At 49.3% G+C, this 20143-nt stretch overlaps 5 non-coding genes across 5 annotated transcripts; all 5 read left to right on the top strand.

The window, feature by feature from the left end:
- Positions 1-2654: 2654 nt before the first annotated feature.
- On the top strand, positions 2655-2728 carry Trnaa-agc (transfer RNA alanine (anticodon AGC)). The gene has a single exon. It is a non-coding gene; the product is annotated as a tRNA-Ala (tRNA).
- Positions 2729-5823: 3095 nt separating this feature from the next.
- Trnaa-agc (transfer RNA alanine (anticodon AGC)) lies at positions 5824-5897 on the top strand. The gene has a single exon. It is a non-coding gene; the product is annotated as a tRNA-Ala (tRNA).
- A 3095-nt stretch (positions 5898-8992) lies between these two features.
- Trnaa-agc (transfer RNA alanine (anticodon AGC)) lies at positions 8993-9066 on the top strand. Its single transcript has one exon. It is a non-coding gene; the product is annotated as a tRNA-Ala (tRNA).
- A 3095-nt stretch (positions 9067-12161) lies between these two features.
- Positions 12162-12235, top strand: Trnaa-agc (transfer RNA alanine (anticodon AGC)). Its single transcript has one exon. It is a non-coding gene; the product is annotated as a tRNA-Ala (tRNA).
- Positions 12236-18514: 6279 nt separating this feature from the next.
- On the top strand, positions 18515-18588 carry Trnaa-agc (transfer RNA alanine (anticodon AGC)). The gene has a single exon. It is a non-coding gene; the product is annotated as a tRNA-Ala (tRNA).
- Positions 18589-20143: the final 1555 nt, after the last annotated feature.

The raw sequence follows: 20143 nt of genomic DNA, 5'->3' as shown, positions 1-20143 counted from the left end.
CAGCCACAGTAAAAGAGCGGCCTAAGCCGTAGGCGAAATGTGCTCATTCGCTTTGCGAACTGTAAATAAGGCTGTCACTAGCGTGAGCGTTGCGTGAGCGTCGTGTAAAGTCGGAAAAGTCATCTCCATGGGTGATTGCCAAGTTTGGGGAGCGTTTCGTAGTACGATCAGTGCAATGGAGACGCGGAAACTTGTTGTGTCCCAGTGTTTTGCAGTTGGACGACAAGAGTTTTACACAGTAGCAAAGAGCGAGGCACTGAGTTGGCATGAACAATGGAGAGCACAATGGGGCTCGAGATGTGCTTGTTACCTCAGGTGCTGTGTGATTGTCGACAAGGAGTGAAATGGACCAATTTGTGACCGCCCTTTCAATTTAAGACGTTCAAAACAGACGGAATTTGCATTCGTAATACCAGAGCATCGAAACTACTTGGAACTCTTGTGTATATGAACGTGTCCGCGGCTTTGTATTCTGGTACCTTCGCCGCTACAAACCAACCAACCATCGTGTCCGTGCACATCAGAGTCGCAAAGAATGGAGAATAGCCAGGCTTGGTCGTGTGTGTAGCTGTAGCTCAGTTGGCAGATCGTTCGCTTAGCGTGTGAACGGTCTCGGGTTCAAGCCCCGGCTCCTCCATGTTTTGTGGTCAGTGCATGGTAAGTGTTGGTCGCGGCGAACATAAACGCACGCAAGAAGTTGCAAAACCAGCGTCACAGACTGATATGATGTATACTGTCATAAGGAGAGCAAGATGTAAGTGTGGGGACCGGCTGTTATCGTGGTGTCATCGAGTGCAGATCTGTCTTAGGTATCACGGCTTAACGTCATTGAAGTCTAGAGAAGGGACAACACGTTCGTCTTACTCAGAGCGGTGTCTGAACTCTATTTTCGACGTTATGCGTACCACTTTCATTGTGGCCAACTACGATTCGATACAGAATGCACGAAACCTGAAAGACACCCTCACTGATACATAGAGAGTAGTGTTTGTCTGCGAAATAATGGGAGTGCAAGGGTCTGTGACGTTGATACGACTGTATGTAGCACTACTAGTTATCGGTGGGGTGGGCGTAGCTCAGATGGTAGAGCGCTCCCTTAGCGTGCGAGAGGTACTGGGATCGATACCCAGCGCCTCCAGAACTTTTTACACACCTACATGCGCACCTTGCCATGCAAGTGGAATAATTCCCAAACGGCAGAGGTGTGTAGGCAGATACAAGCGAACGATTAGCATCCACAATTGGCGAGCGTGCTTTTATTCGTGCGCAGGAAGCACCCTCCTCCCACACCTACACTTAATTTAGAAACAGTACAAATGTTCCCATAAGATTCTCAAGCCTACGTCGGAAAGATCTGCCTTGCGCCGATTTCACGTAAATCCCACTGCACGTTCCCATTCTTTGCGTGCAGTCGGCTGCTACTGGTGTTGCTGCTTGTGACTGCTGATAACAGATGTCGTAGCAATCAATTCATGGAGTGAGTTGTATGTTTTGCGATAGTCTGTCTCTGACAAGGAAGCACAGGTGATATAGGTGCGAACACAGGAAGCTTGCAGCCCCTCGCTGCCTGCAGACACAGAGCAGCCACACTAGAAGAGCGGCCTAAGCCGTAGGCGAAATGTGCTCATTCGCTTTGGCGCGACGTCGAACAGTAAATAAGGCTGTCACTAGCGTGAGCGTTGCGTGAGCGTCGTGTAAAGTCGGAAAAGTCATCTGCATGGGTGATTGCCAAGTTTGGGGAGCGTTTCGTAGTACGATCAGTGCAATGGAGACGCGGAAACTTGTTGTGTCCCAGTGTTTTGCAGTTGGACGACAAGAGTTTCACACAGTAGCAAAGAGCGAGGCACTGAGTTGGCATGAACAATGGAGAGCACAATGGGGCTCGAGATGTGCTTGTTACCTCAGGTGCTGTGTGATTGTCGACAAGGAGTGAAATGGACCAATTTGTGACCGCCCTTTCAATTTAAGACGTTCAAAACAGACGGAATTTGCATTCGTAATACCAGAGCATCGAAACTACTTGGAACTCTTGTGTATATGAACGTGTCCGCGCCTTTGTATTCTGGTACCTTCGCCGCTACAAACCAACCAACCATCGAGTCCGTGCACATCAGAGTCGCAAAGAATGGAGAATAGCCAGGCTTGGTCGTGTGTGTAGCTGTAGCTCAGTTGGCAGATCGTTCGCTTAGCGTGTGAACGGTCTCGGGTTCAAGCCCCGGCTCCTCCATGTTTTGTGGTCAGTGCATGGTAAGTGTTGGGCGCGGCGAACATAAACGCACGCAAGAAGTTGAAAAACCAGCGTCACAGACTGATATGATGTATACTGTCATAAGGAGAGCAAGATGTAAGTGTGGGGACCGGCTGTTATCGTGGTGTCATCGAGTGCAGATCTGTCTTAGGTATCACGGCTTAACGTCATTGAAGTCTAGAGAAGGGACAACACGTTCGTCTTACTCAGAGCGGTGTCTGAACTCTATTTTCGACGTTATGCGTACCACTTTCATTGTGGCCAACTACGATTCGATACAGAATGCACGAAACCTGAAAGACACCCTCACTGATACATAGAGAGTAGTGTTTGTCTGCGGAATAATGGGAGTGCAAGGGTCTGTGACGTTGATACGACTGTATGTGGCACTACTAGTTATCGGGGGGGTGGGCGTAGCTCAGATGGTAGAGCGCTCGCTTAGCGTGCGAGAGGTACTGGGATCGATACCCAGCGCCTCCAGAATTTTTAACACACCTACATGCGCACATTGCCATGCAAGTGGAATAATTCCCAACCGGCAGAGGTGTGTAGGCAGATACAAGTGAACGATTAGCATCCACAATTGGCGAGCGTGCTTTTATTCGTGCGCAGGAAGCACCCTCCTCCCACACCTACACTTAATTTAGAAACAGTACAAATGTTCCCATAAGATTCTCAAGCCTACGTCGGAAAGATCTGCCTTGCGCCGATTTCACGTATATCCCACTGCACGTTCCCATTCTTTGCGTGCAGTCGGCTGCTACTGGTGTTGCTGGTTGTGACTGCTGATAACAGATGCCGTAGCAATCAATTCATGGAGTGAGTTGTATGTTTTGCGATAGTCTGTCTCTGACAAGGAAGCACAGGTGATATAGGTGCGAACACAGGAAGCTTGCAGCCCCTCGCTGCCTGCAGACACAGAGCAGCCACACTAGAAGAGCGGCCTAAGCCTTAGGCGAAATGTGCTCATTCGCTTTGGCGCGACGTCGAACTGTAAATAAGGCTGTCACTAGCGTGAGCGTCGTGTAAAGTCGGAAAAGTCATCTGCATGGGTGATTGCCAAGTTTGGGGAGCGTTTCGTAGTACGATCAGTGCAATGGAGACGCGGAAACTTGTTGTGTCCCAGTGTTTTGCAGTTGGACGACAAGAGTTTCACACAGTAGCAAAGAGCGAGGCACTGAGTTGGCATGAACAATGGAGAGCACAATGGGGCTCGAGATGTGCTTGTTACCTCAGGTGCTGTGTGATTGTCGACAAGGAGTGAAATGGACCAATTTGTGACCGCCCTTTCAATTTAAGACGTTCAAAACAGACGGAATTTGCATTCGTAATACCAGAGCATCGAAACTACTTGGAACTCTTGTGTATATGAACGTGTCCGCGCCTTTGTATTCTGGTACCTTCGCCGCTACAAACCAACCAACCATCGAGTCCGTGCACATCAGAGTCGCAAAGAATGGAGAATAGCCAGGCTTGGTCGTGTGTGTAGCTGTAGCTCAGTTGGCAGATCGTTCGCTTAGCGTGTGAACGGTCTCGGGTTCAAGCCCCGGCTCCTCCATGTTTTGTGGTCAGTGCATGGTAAGTGTTGGTCGCGGCGAACATAAACGCACGCAAGAAGTTGAAAAACCAGCGTCACAGACTGATATGATGTATACTGTCATAAGGAGAGCAAGATGTAAGTGTGGGGACCGGCTGTTATCGTGGTGTCATCGAGTGCAGATCTGTCTTAGGTATCACGGCTTAACGTCATTGAAGTCTAGAGAAGGGACAACACGTTCGTCTTACTCAGAGCGGTGTCTGAACTCTATTTTCGACGTTATGCGTACCACTTTCATTGTGGCCAACTACGATTCGATACAGAATGCACGAAACCTGAAAGACACCCTCACTGATACATAGAGAGTAGTGTTTGTCTGCGGAATAATGGGAGTGCAAGGGTCTGTGACGTTGATACGACTGTATGTGGCACTATTAGTTATCGGGGGGGTGGGCGTAGCTCAGATGGTGGAGCGCTCGCTTAGCGTGCGAGAGGTACTGGGATCGATACCCAGCGCCTCCAGAATTTTTAACACACCTACATGCGCACCTTGCCATGCAAGTGGAATAATTCCCAACCGGCAGAGGTGTGTAGGCAGATACAAGCGAACGATTAGCATCCACAATTGGCGAGCGTGCTTTTATTAGTGCGCAGGAAGCACCCTCCTCCCACACCGACACTTAATTTAGAAACAGTACAAATGTTCCCATAAGATTCTCAAGCCTACGTCGGAAAGATCTGCCTTGCGCCGATTTCACGTAAATCCCACTGCACGTTCCCATTCTTTGCGTGCAGTCGGCTGCTACTGGTGTTGCTGGTTGTGACTGCTGATAACAGATGCCGTAGCAATCAATTCATGGAGTGAGTTGTATGTTTTGCGATAGTCTGTCTCTGACAAGGAAGCACAGGTGATATAGGTGCGAACACAGGAAGCTTGCAGCCCCTCGCTGCCTGCAGACACAGAGCAGCCACACTAGAAGAGCGGCCTAAGCCGTAGGCGAAATGTGCTCATTCGCTTTGGCGCGACGTCGAACTGTAAATAAGGCTGTCACTAGCGTGAGCGTTGCGTGAGCGTCGTGTAAAGTCGGAAAAGTCATCTCCATGGGTGATTGCCAAGTTTGGGGAGCGTTTCGTAGTACGATCAGTGCAATGGAGACGCGGAAACTTGTTGTGTCCCAGTGTTTTGCAGTTGGACGACAAGAGTTTTACACAGTAGCAAAGAGCGAGGCACTGAGTTGGCATGAACAATGGAGAGCACAATGGGGCTCGAGATGTGCTTGTTACCTCAGGTGCTGTGTGATTGTCGACAAGGAGTGAAATGGACCAATTTGTGACCGCCCTTTCAATTTAAGACGTTCAAAACAGACGGAATTTGCATTCGTAATACCAGAGCATCGAAACTACTTGGAACTCTTGTGTATATGAACGTGTCCGCGCCTTTGTATTCTGGTACCTTCGCCGCTACAAACCAACCAACCATCGAGTCCGTGCACATCAGAGTCGCAAAGAATGGAGAATAGCCAGGCTTGGTCGTGTGTGTAGCTGTAGCTCAGTTGGCAGATCGTTCGCTTAGCGTGTGAACGGTCTCGGGTTCAAGGCCCGGCTCCTCCATGTTTTGTGGTCAGTGCACGGTAAGTGTTGGTCGCGGCGAACATAAACGCACGCAAGAAGTTGAAAAACCAGCGTCACAGACTGATATGATGTATACTGTCATAAGGAGAGCAAGATGTAAGTGTGGGGACCGGCTGTTATCGTGGTGTCATCGAGTGCAGATCTGTCTTAGGTATCACGGCTTAACGTCATTGAAGTCTAGAGAAGGGACAACACGTTCGTCTTACTCAGAGCGGTGTCTGAACTCTATTTTCGACGTTATGCGTACCACTTTCATTGTGGCCAACTACGATTCGATACAGAATGCACGAAACCTGAAAGACACCCTCACTGATACATAGAGAGTAGTGTTTGTCTGCGGAATAATGGGAGTGCAAGGGTCTGTGACGTTGATACGACTGTATGTGGCACTACTAGTTATCGGGGGGGTGGGCGTAGCTCAGATGGTAGAGCGCTCGCTTAGCGTGCGAGAGGTACTGGGATCGATACCCAGCGCCTCCAGAATTTTTAACACACCTACATGCGCACATTGCCATGCAAGTGGAATAATTCCCAACCGGCAGAGGTGTGTAGGCAGATACAAGTGAACGATTAGCATCCACAATTGGCGAGCGTGCTTTTATTCGTGCGCAGGAAGCACCCTCCTCCCACACCTACACTTAATTTAGAAACAGTACAAATGTTCCCATAAGATTCTCAAGCCTACGTCGGAAAGATCTGCCTTGCGCCGATTTCACGTATATCCCACTGCACGTTCCCATTCTTTGCGTGCAGTCGGCTGCTACTGGTGTTGCTGGTTGTGACTGCTGATAACAGATGCCGTAGCAATCAATTCATGGAGTGAGTTGTATGTTTTGCGATAGTCTGTCTCTGACAAGGAAGCACAGGTGATATAGGTGCGAACACAGGAAGCTTGCAGCCCCTCGCTGCCTGCAGACACAGAGCAGCCACACTAGAAGAGCGGCCTAAGCCTTAGGCGAAATGTGCTCATTCGCTTTGGCGCGACGTCGAACTGTAAATAAGGCTGTCACTAGCGTGAGCGTCGTGTAAAGTCGGAAAAGTCATCTGCATGGGTGATTGCCAAGTTTGGGGAGCGTTTCGTAGTACGATCAGTGCAATGGAGACGCGGAAACTTGTTGTGTCCCAGTGTTTTGCAGTTGGACGACAAGAGTTTTACACAGTAGCAAAGAGCGAGGCACTGAGTTGGCATGAACAATGGAGAGCACAATGGGGCTCGAGATGTGCTTGTTACCTAAGGTGCTGTGTGATTGTCGACAAGGAGTGAAATGGACCAATTTGTGACCGCCCTTTCAATTTAAGACGTTCAAAACAGACGGAATTTGCATTCGTAATACCAGAGCATCGAAACTACTTGGAACTCTTGTGTATATGAACGTGTCCGCGGCTTTGTATTCTGGTACCTTCGCCGCTACAAACCAACCAACCATCGTGTCCGTGCACATCAGAGTCGCAAAGAATGGAGAATAGCCAGGCTTGGTCGTGTGTGTAGCTGTAGCTCAGTTGGCAGATCGTTCGCTTAGCGTGTGAACGGTCTCGGGTTCAAGCCCCGGCTCCTCCATGTTTTGTGGTCAGTGCATGGTAAGTGTTGGTCGCGGCGAACATAAACGCACGCAAGAAGTTGCAAAACCAGCGTCACAGACTGATATGATGTATACTGTCATAAGGAGAGCAAGATGTAAGTGTGGGGACCGGCTGTTATCGTGGTGTCATCGAGTGCAGATCTGTCTTAGGTATCACGGCTTAACGTCATTGAAGTCTAGAGAAGGGACAACACGTTCGTCTTACTCAGAGCGGTGTCTGAACTCTATTTTCGACGTTATGCGTACCACTTTCATTGTGGCCAACTACGATTCGATACAGAATGCACGAAACCTGAAAGACACCCTCACTGATACATAGAGAGTAGTGTTTGTCTGCGAAATAATGGGAGTGCAAGGGTCTGTGACGTTGATACGACTGTATGTAGCACTACTAGTTATCGGTGGGGTGGGCGTAGCTCAGATGGTAGAGCGCTCCCTTAGCGTGCGAGAGGTACTGGGATCGATACCCAGCGCCTCCAGAACTTTTTACACACCTACATGCGCACCTTGCCATGCAAGTGGAATAATTCCCAAACGGCAGAGGTGTGTAGGCAGATACAAGCGAACGATTAGCATCCACAATTGGCGAGCGTGCTTTTATTCGTGCGCAGGAAGCACCCTCCTCCCACACCTACACTTAATTTAGAAACAGTACAAATGTTCCCATAAGATTCTCAAGCCTACGTCGGAAAGATCTGCCTTGCGCCGATTTCACGTAAATCCCACTGCACGTTCCCATTCTTTGCGTGCAGTCGGCTGCTACTGGTGTTGCTGCTTGTGACTGCTGATAACAGATGTCGTAGCAATCAATTCATGGAGTGAGTTGTATGTTTTGCGATAGTCTGTCTCTGACAAGGAAGCACAGGTGATATAGGTGCGAACACAGGAAGCTTGCAGCCCCTCGCTGCCTGCAGACACAGAGCAGCCACACTAGAAGAGCGGCCTAAGCCGTAGGCGAAATGTGCTCATTCGCTTTGGCGCGACGTCGAACAGTAAATAAGGCTGTCACTAGCGTGAGCGTTGCGTGAGCGTCGTGTAAAGTCGGAAAAGTCATCTGCATGGGTGATTGCCAAGTTTGGGGAGCGTTTCGTAGTACGATCAGTGCAATGGAGACGCGGAAACTTGTTGTGTCCCAGTGTTTTGCAGTTGGACGACAAGAGTTTCACACAGTAGCAAAGAGCGAGGCACTGAGTTGGCATGAACAATGGAGAGCACAATGGGGCTCGAGATGTGCTTGTTACCTCAGGTGCTGTGTGATTGTCGACAAGGAGTGAAATGGACCAATTTGTGACCGCCCTTTCAATTTAAGACGTTCAAAACAGACGGAATTTGCATTCGTAATACCAGAGCATCGAAACTACTTGGAACTCTTGTGTATATGAACGTGTCCGCGCCTTTGTATTCTGGTACCTTCGCCGCTACAAACCAACCAACCATCGAGTCCGTGCACATCAGAGTCGCAAAGAATGGAGAATAGCCAGGCTTGGTCGTGTGTGTAGCTGTAGCTCAGTTGGCAGATCGTTCGCTTAGCGTGTGAACGGTCTCGGGTTCAAGCCCCGGCTCCTCCATGTTTTGTGGTCAGTGCATGGTAAGTGTTGGGCGCGGCGAACATAAACGCACGCAAGAAGTTGAAAAACCAGCGTCACAGACTGATATGATGTATACTGTCATAAGGAGAGCAAGATGTAAGTGTGGGGACCGGCTGTTATCGTGGTGTCATCGAGTGCAGATCTGTCTTAGGTATCACGGCTTAACGTCATTGAAGTCTAGAGAAGGGACAACACGTTCGTCTTACTCAGAGCGGTGTCTGAACTCTATTTTCGACGTTATGCGTACCACTTTCATTGTGGCCAACTACGATTCGATACAGAATGCACGAAACCTGAAAGACACCCTCACTGATACATAGAGAGTAGTGTTTGTCTGCGGAATAATGGGAGTGCAAGGGTCTGTGACGTTGATACGACTGTATGTGGCACTACTAGTTATCGGGGGGGTGGGCGTAGCTCAGATGGTAGAGCGCTCGCTTAGCGTGCGAGAGGTACTGGGATCGATACCCAGCGCCTCCAGAATTTTTAACACACCTACATGCGCACATTGCCATGCAAGTGGAATAATTCCCAACCGGCAGAGGTGTGTAGGCAGATACAAGTGAACGATTAGCATCCACAATTGGCGAGCGTGCTTTTATTCGTGCGCAGGAAGCACCCTCCTCCCACACCTACACTTAATTTAGAAACAGTACAAATGTTCCCATAAGATTCTCAAGCCTACGTCGGAAAGATCTGCCTTGCGCCGATTTCACGTATATCCCACTGCACGTTCCCATTCTTTGCGTGCAGTCGGCTGCTACTGGTGTTGCTGGTTGTGACTGCTGATAACAGATGCCGTAGCAATCAATTCATGGAGTGAGTTGTATGTTTTGCGATAGTCTGTCTCTGACAAGGAAGCACAGGTGATATAGGTGCGAACACAGGAAGCTTGCAGCCCCTCGCTGCCTGCAGACACAGAGCAGCCACACTAGAAGAGCGGCCTAAGCCTTAGGCGAAATGTGCTCATTCGCTTTGGCGCGACGTCGAACTGTAAATAAGGCTGTCACTAGCGTGAGCGTCGTGTAAAGTCGGAAAAGTCATCTGCATGGGTGATTGCCAAGTTTGGGGAGCGTTTCGTAGTACGATCAGTGCAATGGAGACGCGGAAACTTGTTGTGTCCCAGTGTTTTGCAGTTGGACGACAAGAGTTTCACACAGTACCAAAGAGCGAGGCACTGAGTTGGCATGAACAATGGAGAGCACAATGGGGCTCGAGATGTGCTTGTTACCTCAGGTGCTGTGTGATTGTCGACAAGGAGTGAAATGGACCAATTTGTGACCGCCCTTTCAATTTAAGACGTTCAAAACAGACGGAATTTGCATTCGTAATACCAGAGCATCGAAACTACTTGGAACTCTTGTGTATATGAACGTGTCCGCGCCTTTGTATTCTGGTACCTTCGCCGCTACAAACCAACCAACCATCGAGTCCGTGCACATCAGAGTCGCAAAGAATGGAGAATAGCCAGGCTTGGTCGTGTGTGTAGCTGTAGCTCAGTTGGCAGATCGTTCGCTTAGCGTGTGAACGGTCTCGGGTTCAAGCCCCGGCTCCTCCATGTTTTGTGGTCAGTGCATGGTAAGTGTTGGTCGCGGCGAACATAAACGCACGCAAGAAGTTGAAAAACCAGCGTCACAGACTGATATGATGTATACTGTCATAAGGAGAGCAAGATGTAAGTGTGGGGACCGGCTGTTATCGTGGTGTCATCGAGTGCAGATCTGTCTTAGGTATCACGGCTTAACGTCATTGAAGTCTAGAGAAGGGACAACACGTTCGTCTTACTCAGAGCGGTGTCTGAACTCTATTTTCGACGTTATGCGTACCACTTTCATTGTGGCCAACTACGATTCGATACAGAATGCACGAAACCTGAAAGACACCCTCACTGATACATAGAGAGTAGTGTTTGTCTGCGGAATAATGGGAGTGCAAGGGTCTGTGACGTTGATACGACTGTATGTGGCACTATTAGTTATCGGGGGGGTGGGCGTAGCTCAGATGGTGGAGCGCTCGCTTAGCGTGCGAGAGGTACTGGGATCGATACCCAGCGCCTCCAGAATTTTTAACACACCTACATGCGCACCTTGCCATGCAAGTGGAATAATTCCCAACCGGCAGAGGTGTGTAGGCAGATACAAGCGAACGATTAGCATCCACAATTGGCGAGCGTGCTTTTATTAGTGCGCAGGAAGCACCCTCCTCCCACACCGACACTTAATTTAGAAACAGTACAAATGTTCCCATAAGATTCTCAAGCCTACGTCGGAAAGATCTGCCTTGCGCCGATTTCACGTAAATCCCACTGCACGTTCCCATTCTTTGCGTGCAGTCGGCTGCTACTGGTGTTGCTGGTTGTGACTGCTGATAACAGATGCCGTAGCAATCAATTCATGGAGTGAGTTGTATGTTTTGCGATAGTCTGTCTCTGACAAGGAAGCACAGGTGATATAGGTGCGAACACAGGAAGCTTGCAGCCCCTCGCTGCCTGCAGACACAGAGCAGCCACACTAGAAGAGCGGCCTAAGCCGTAGGCGAAATGTGCTCATTCGCTTTGGCGCGACGTCGAACTGTAAATAAGGCTGTCACTAGCGTGAGCGTTGCGTGAGCGTCGTGTAAAGTCGGAAAAGTCATCTCCATGGGTGATTGCCAAGTTTGGGGAGCGTTTCGTAGTACGATCAGTGCAATGGAGACGCGGAAACTTGTTGTGTCCCAGTGTTTTGCAGTTGGACGACAAGAGTTTTACACAGTAGCAAAGAGCGAGGCACTGAGTTGGCATGAACAATGGAGAGCACAATGGGGCTCGAGATGTGCTTGTTACCTCAGGTGCTGTGTGATTGTCGACAAGGAGTGAAATGGACCAATTTGTGACCGCCCTTTCAATTTAAGACGTTCAAAACAGACGGAATTTGCATTCGTAATACCAGAGCATCGAAACTACTTGGAACTCTTGTGTATATGAACGTGTCCGCGCCTTTGTATTCTGGTACCTTCGCCGCTACAAACCAACCAACCATCGAGTCCGTGCACATCAGAGTCGCAAAGAATGGAGAATAGCCAGGCTTGGTCGTGTGTGTAGCTGTAGCTCAGTTGGCAGATCGTTCGCTTAGCGTGTGAACGGTCTCGGGTTCAAGGCCCGGCTCCTCCATGTTTTGTGGTCAGTGCACGGTAAGTGTTGGTCGCGGCGAACATAAACGCACGCAAGAAGTTGAAAAACCAGCGTCACAGACTGATATGATGTATACTGTCATAAGGAGAGCAAGATGTAAGTGTGGGGACCGGCTGTTATCGTGGTGTCATCGAGTGCAGATCTGTCTTAGGTATCACGGCTTAACGTCATTGAAGTCTAGAGAAGGGACAACACGTTCGTCTTACTCAGAGCGGTGTCTGAACTCTATTTTCGACGTTATGCGTACCACTTTCATTGTGGCCAACTACGATTCGATACAGAATGCACGAAACCTGAAAGACACCCTCACTGATACATAGAGAGTAGTGTTTGTCTGCGGAATAATGGGAGTGCAAGGGTCTGTGACGTTGATACGACTGTATGTGGCACTACTAGTTATCGGGGGGGTGGGCGTAGCTCAGATGGTAGAGCGCTCGCTTAGCGTGCGAGAGGTACTGGGATCGATACCCAGCGCCTCCAGAATTTTTAACACACCTACATGCGCACATTGCCATGCAAGTGGAATAATTCCCAACCGGCAGAGGTGTGTAGGCAGATACAAGTGAACGATTAGCATCCACAATTGGCGAGCGTGCTTTTATTCGTGCGCAGGAAGCACCCTCCTCCCACACCTACACTTAATTTAGAAACAGTACAAATGTTCCCATAAGATTCTCAAGCCTACGTCGGAAAGATCTGCCTTGCGCCGATTTCACGTATATCCCACTGCACGTTCCCATTCTTTGCGTGCAGTCGGCTGCTACTGGTGTTGCTGGTTGTGACTGCTGATAACAGATGCCGTAGCAATCAATTCATGGAGTGAGTTGTATGTTTTGCGATAGTCTGTCTCTGACAAGGAAGCACAGGTGATATAGGTGCGAACACAGGAAGCTTGCAGCCCCTCGCTGCCTGCAGACACAGAGCAGCCACACTAGAAGAGCGGCCTAAGCCTTAGGCGAAATGTGCTCATTCGCTTTGGCGCGACGTCGAACTGTAAATAAGGCTGTCACTAGCGTGAGCGTCGTGTAAAGTCGGAAAAGTCATCTGCATGGGTGATTGCCAAGTTTGGGGAGCGTTTCGTAGTACGATCAGTGCAATGGAGACGCGGAAACTTGTTGTGTCCCAGTGTTTTGCAGTTGGACGACAAGAGTTTTACACAGTAGCAAAGAGCGAGGCACTGAGTTGGCATGAACAATGGAGAGCACAATGGGGCTCGAGATGTGCTTGTTACCTAAGGTGCTGTGTGATTGTCGACAAGGAGTGAAATGGACCAATTTGTGACCGCCCTTTCAATTTAAGACGTTCAAAACAGACGGAATTTGCATTCGTAATACCAGAGCATCGAAACTACTTGGAACTCTTGTGTATATGAACGTGTCCGCGCCTTTGTATTCTGGTACCTTCGCCGCTACAAACCAACCAACCATCGTGTCCGTGCACATCAGAGTCGCAAAGAATGGAGAATAGCCAGGCTTGGTCGTGTGTGTAGCTGTAGCTCAGTTGGCAGATCGTTCGCTTAGCGTGTGAACGGTCTCGGGTTCAAGCCCCGGCTCCTCCATGTTTTGTGGTCAGTGCATGGTAAGTGTTGGACGCGGCGAACATAAACGCACGCAAGAAGTTGCAAGACCAGCGTCACAGACTGATATGATGTATACTGTCATAGGGAGAGCAAGATGTAAGTGTGGGGACCGGCTGTTATCGTGGTGTCATCGAGTGCAGATCTGTCTTAGGTATCACGGCTTAACGTCATTGAAGTCTAGAGAAGGGACAACACGTTCGTCTTACTCAGAGTGGTGTCTGAACTCTATTTTCGACGTTATGCGTGCCACTTTCATTGTGGCCAACTACGATTCGATACAGAATGCACGAAACCTGAAAGACACCCTCACTGATACATAGAGAGTAGTGTTTGTCTGCGGAATAATGGGAGTGCAAGGGTCTGTGACGTTGATATGACTGTATGTAGCACTACTAGTTATCGGGGGGGCGGGCGTAGCTCAGATGGTAGAGCGCTCGCTTAGCGTGCGAAAGGTACTGGGATCGATACCCAGCGCCTCCAGAATTTTTAACACACCTACATGCGCACCTTGCCATGCAAGTGGAACAATTCCCAACCGGCAGAGGTGTGTAGGCAGATACAAGCGAACGATTAGCATCCACAATTGGCGAGCGTGCTTTTATTCGTGCGCAGGAAGCACCCTCCTCCCACACCTACACTTAATTTAGGAACAGTACAAATGTTCCCATAAGATTCTGAAGCCTACGTCGGAAAGATCTGCCTTGCGCCGATTTCACGTAAATCCCACTGCACGTTCCCATTCTTTGCGTCAGTCGGCTGCTACTGGTGTTGCTGGTTGTCACTGCTGATAACAGATGCCGTAGCAATCAATTCATGTAGTGAGTTGTATGTTTTGCGATAGTCTGTCTCTGACAAGGAAGCACAGGTGATATAGGTGCGAACACAGGAAGCTTGCAGCCCCTCGCTGCCTGCAGACACAGAGCAGCCACACTACAAGAGCGGCCTAAGCCGTAGGCGAAATGTGCTCATTCGCTTTGGCGCGACGTCGAACTGTAAATAAGGCTGTCACTAGCGTGAGCGTTGCGTGAGCGTCGTGTAAAGTCGGAAAAGTCATCTCCATGGGTGATTGCCAAGTTTGGGGAGCGTTTCGTAGTACGATCAGTGCAATGGAGACGCGGAAACTTGTTGTGTCCCAGTGTTTTGCAGTTGGACGACAAGAGTTTTACACAGTAGCAAAGAGCGAGGCACTGAGTTGGCATGAACAATGGAGAGCACAATGGGGCTCGAGATGTGCTTGTTACCTCAGGTGCTGTGTGATTGTCGACAAGGAGTGAAATGGACCAATTTGTGACCGCCCTTTCAATTTAAGACGTTCAAAACAGACGGAATTTGCATTCGTAATACCAGAGCATCGAAACTACTTGGAACTCTTGTGTATATGAACGTGTCCGCGCCTTTGTATTCTGGTACCTTCGCCGCTACAAACCAACCAACCATCGTGTCCGTGCACATCAGAGTCGCAAAGAATGGAGAATAGCCAAGCTTGGTCGTGTGTGTAGTTGTAGCTCAGTTGGCAGATCGTCCACTTAGCGTGTGAACGGTCTCGGGTTCAAGCCCCGGCTCCTCCATGTTTTGTGGTCAGTGCATGGTAAGTGTTGGTCGCGGCGAACATAAACGCACGCAAGGAGTTGCAAGATAAGCGTCACAGACTGATATGATGTATACTGTCATAGGGAGAGCAAGATGTAAGTGTGGGGACCGGCTGTTATCGTGGTGTCATCGAGTGCAGATCTGTCTTAGGTATCACGGCTTAACGTCATTGAAGTCTAGAGAAGGGACAACACGTTCGTCTTACTCAGAGTGGTGTCTGAACTCTATTTTCGACGTTATGCGTGCCACTTTCATTGTGGCCAACTACGATTCGATACAGAATGCACGAAACCTGAAAGACACCCTCACTGATACATAGAGAGTAGTGTTTGTCTGCGGAATAATGGGAGTGCAAGGGTCTGTGACGTTGATATGACTGTATGTAGCACTACTAGTTATCGGGGGGGCGGGCGTAGCTCAGATGGTAGAGCGCTCGCTTAGCGTGCGAAAGGTACTGGGATCGATACCCAGCGCCTCCAGAATTTTTAACACACCTACATGCGCACCTTGCCATGCAAGTGGAACAATTCCCAACCGGCAGAGGTGTGTAGGCAGATACAAGCGAACGATTAGCATCCACAATTGGCGAGCGTGCTTTTATTCGTGCGCAGGAAGCACCCTCCTCCCACACCTACACTTAATTTAGAAACAGTACAAATGTTCCCATAAGATTCTCAAGCCTACGTCGGAAAGATCTGCCTTGCGCCGATTTCACGTAAATCCCACTGCACGTTCCCAGTCTTTGCGTGCAGTCAGCTGCTACTGGTGTTGCTGCTTGTGACTGCTGATAACAGATGCCGTAGCAATCAATTCATGGAGTAAGTTGTATGTTTTGCGATAGTCTGTCTCTGACAAGGAAGCACAGGTGATATAGGTGCGAACACAGGAAGCTTGCAGCCCCTCGCTGCCTGCAGACACAGAGCAGCCACACTAGAAGAGCGGCCTAAGCCGTAGGCGAAATGTGCTCATTCGCTTTGGCGCGACGTCGAACTGTAAATAAGGCTGTCACTAGCGTGAGCGTCGTGTAAAGTCGGAAAAGTCATCTGCATGGGTGATTGCCAAGTTTGGGGAGCGTTTCGTAGTACGATCAGTGCAATGGAGACGCGGAAACTTGTTGTGTCCCAGTGTTTTGCAGTTGGACGACAAGAGTTTTACACAGTAGCAAAGAGCGAGGCACTAAGTTGGCATGAACAATGGAGAGCACAATGGGGCTCGAGATGTGCTTGTTACCTCAGGTGCTGTGTGATTGTCGACAAGGAGTGAAATGGACCAATTTGTGACCGCCCTTTCAATTTAAGACGTTCAAAACAGACGGAATTTGCATTCGTAATACCAGAGCATCGAAACTACTTGGAACTCTTGTGTATATGAACGTGTCCGCGCCTTTGTATTCTGGTACCTTCGCCGCTACAAACCAACCAACCATCGTGTCCGTGCACATCAGAGTCGCAAAGAATGGAGAATAGCCAAGCTTGGTCGTGTGTGTAGTTGTAGCTCAGTTAGCAGATCGTCCGCTTAGCGTGTGAACGGTCTCGGGTTCAAGCCCCGGCTCCTCTATGTTTTGTGGTCAGTGCATGGTAAGTGTTGGTCGCGGCGAACATAAACGCACGCAAGGAGTTGCAAGACCAGCGTCACAGACTGATATGATGTATACTGTCATAGGGAGAGCAAGATGTAAGTGTGGGGACCGGCTGTTATCGTGGTGTCATCGAGTGCAGATCTGTCTTAGGTATCACGGCTTAACGTCATTGAAGTCTAGAGAATGGACAACACGTTCGTCTTACTCAGAGCGGTGTCTGAGCTCTATTTTCGACGTTATGCGTGCCACTTTCATTGTGGCCAACTACGATCCGATACAGAATGCACGAAACCTGAAAGACACCCTCACTGATACATAGAGAGTAGTGTTTGTCTGCGGAATAATGGGAGTGCAAGGGTCTGTGACGTTGATATGACTGTATGTAGCACTACTAGTTATCGGGGGGGCGGGCGTAGCTCAGATGGTAGAGCGCTCGCTTAGCGTGCGAAAGGTACTGGGATCGATACCCAGCGCCTCCAGAATTTTTAACACACCTACATGCGCACCTTGCCATGCAAGTGGAACAATTCCCAACCGGCAGAGGTGTGTAGGCAGATACAAGCGAACGATTAGCATCCACAATTGGCGAGCGTGCTTTTATTCGTGCGCAGGAAGCACCCTCCTCCCACACCTACACTTAATTTAGAAACAGTACAAATGTTCCCATAAGATTCTCAAGCCTACGTCGGAAAGATCTGCCTTGCGCCGATTTCACGTAAATCCCACTGCACGTTCCCAGTCTTTGCGTGCAGTCGGCTGCTACTGGTGTTGCTGCTTGTGACTGCTGATAACAGATGCCGTAGCAATCAATTCATGGAGTAAGTTGTATGTTTTGCGATAGTCTGTCTCTGACAAGGAAGCACAGGTGATATAGGTGCGAACACAGGAAGCTTGCAGCCCCTCGCTGCCTGCAGACACAGAGCAGCCACACTAGAAGAGCGGCCTAAGCCGTAGGCGAAATGTGCTCATTCGCTTTGGCGCGACGTCGAACTGTAAATAAGGCTGTTACTAGCGTGAGCGTCGTGTAAAGTCGGAAAAGTCATCTGCATGGGTGATTGCCAAGTTTGGGGAGCGTTTCGTAGTACGATCAGTGCAATGGAGACGCGGAAACTTGTTGTGTCCCAGTGTTTTGCAGTTGGACGACAAGAGTTTTACACAGTAGCAAAGAGCGAGGCACTGAGTTGGCATGAACAATGGAGAGCACAATGGGGCTCGAGATGTGCTTGTTACCTCAGGTGCTGTGTGATTGTCGACAAGGAGTGAAATGGACCAATTTGTGACCGCCCTTTCAATTTAAGACTTTCAAAACAGACGGAATTTGCATTCGTAATACCAGAGCATCGAAACTACTTGGAACTCTTGTGTATATGAACGTGTCCGCGCCTTTGTATTCTGGTACCTTCGCCGCTACAAACCAACCAACCATCGTGTCCGTGCACATCAGAGTCGCAAAGAATGGAGAATAGCCAAGCTTGGTCGTGTGTGTAGCTGTAGCTCAGTTGGCAGATCGTTCGCTTAGCGTGTGAACGGTCTCGGGTTCAAGCCCCGGCTCCTCCATGTTTTGTGGTCAGTGCATGGTAAGTGTTGGTCGCGGCGAACATAAACGCACGCAAGGAGTTGCAAGGCCAGCGTCACAGACTGATATGATGTATACTGTCATAGGGAGAGCAAGATGTAAGTGTGGGGACCGGCTGTTATCGTGGTGTCATCGAGTGCAGATCTGTCTTAGGTATCACGGCTTAACGTCATTGAAGTCTAGAGAAGGGACAACACGTTCGTCTTACTCAGAGCGGTGTCTGAACTCTATTTTCGACGTTATGCGTGCCACTTTCATTGTGGCCAACTACGATTCGATACAGAATGCACGAAACCTGAAAGACACCCTCACTGATACATAGAGAGTAGTGTTTGTCTGCGGAAAAATGGGAGTGCAAGGGTCTGTGACGTTGATATGACTGTATGTAGCACTACTAGTTATCGGGTGGGCGGGCGTATCTCAGATGGGGGGGGGGGTGGGCGTAGCTCAGATGGTAGAGCGCTCGCTTAGCGTGCGAGAGGTACTGGGATCGATACCCAGCGCCTCCAGAATTTTTTGTGCCGGCACGGTAGCTCAGCGTGTTCGGTCAGAGGCTTAGCTGCCCTCTGTAATAAAAAAACTGAGTTAATAGATCAACGACGAACTTAAAAGGGTGTCTTACGACGTCCGCCCCGACCAGATTAAACGAACAAAATGAGATTTAAAAAAAAAAAAAAAAAAAAAAAAAAAAAAGATGGTAGAGCGCTCGCTTAGCGTGCGAAAGGTACTGGGATCGATACCCAGCGCCTCCAGAATTTTTAACACACCTACATGCGCGCCTTGCCATGCAAGTGGAACAATTCCCAACCGGCAGAGGTGTGTAGGCAGATACAAGCGAACGATTAGCATCCACAATTGGCGAGCGTGCTTTTATTCGTGCGCAGGAAGCACCCTCCTCCCACACCTACACTTAATTTAGAAACAGTACAAATGTTCCCATAAGATTCTCAAGCCTACGTCGGAAAGATCTGCCTTGCGCCGATTTCACGTAAATCCCACTGCACGTTCCCAGTCTTTGCGTGCAGTCGGCTGCTACTGGTGTTGCTGCTTGTGACTGCTGATAACAAATGCCGTAGCAATCAATTCATGGAGTGAGTTGTATGTTTTGCGATAGTCTGTCTCTGACAAGGAAGCACAGGTGATATAGGTGCGAACACAGGAAGCTTGCAGCCCCTCGCTGCCTGCAGACACAGAGCAGCCACACTAGAAGAGCGGCCTAAGCCGTAGGCGAAATGTGCTCATTCGCTTTGGCGCGACGTCGAACTGTAAATAAGGCTGTCACTAGCGTGAGCGTCGTGTAAAGTCGGAAAAGTCATCTGCATGGGTGAGTGCCAAGTTTGGGGAGCGTTTCGTAGTACGATAAGTGCAATGGAGACGCGGAAACTTGTTGTGTCCCAGTGTTTTGCAGTTGGACGACAAGAGTTTTACATAGTGGCAAAGAGCGAGGCACTGAGTTGGCATGAACAATGGAGAGCACAATGGGGCTCGAGATGAGCTTGTTACCTCAGGTGCTGTGTGATTGTCGACAAGGAGTGAAATGGACCAATTTGTGACCGCCCTTTCAATTTAAGACGTTCAAAACAGACGGAATTTGCATTCGTAATACCAGAGCATCGAAACTACTTGGAACTCTTGTGTATATGAACGTGTCCGCGCCTTTGTATTCTGGTACCTTCGCCGCTACAAACCAACCAACCATCGTGTCCGTGCACATCAGAGTCGCAAAGAATGGAGAATAGCCAGGCTTGGTCGTGTGTGTAGCTGTAGCTCAGTTGGCAGATCGTTCGCTTAGCGTGTGAACGGTCTCGGGTTCAAGCCCCGGCTCCTCCATGTTTTGTGGTCAGTGCATGGTAAGTGTTGGTCGCGGCGAACATAAACGCACGCAAGAAGTTGCAAGACCAGCGTCGCAGACTGATATGATGTATACTGTCATAGGGAGAGCAAGATGTAAGTGTGGGGACCGGCTGTTATCGTGGTGTCATCGAGTGCAGATCTGTCTTAGGTATCACGGCTTAACGTCATTGAAGTCTAGAAAAGGGACAACACGTTCGTCTTACTCAGAGC

The sequence above is a fragment of the Schistocerca gregaria genome, chromosome 11 (assembly GCF_023897955.1).
Source record: "Schistocerca gregaria isolate iqSchGreg1 chromosome 11, iqSchGreg1.2, whole genome shotgun sequence".
In the NCBI taxonomy this organism is placed as follows: Eukaryota; Metazoa; Arthropoda; class Insecta; order Orthoptera; family Acrididae; genus Schistocerca; species Schistocerca gregaria.
The sequence above is the reverse complement of the archived record's forward strand: the minus strand, read 5'-3'. Positions and strand labels throughout refer to the sequence as shown.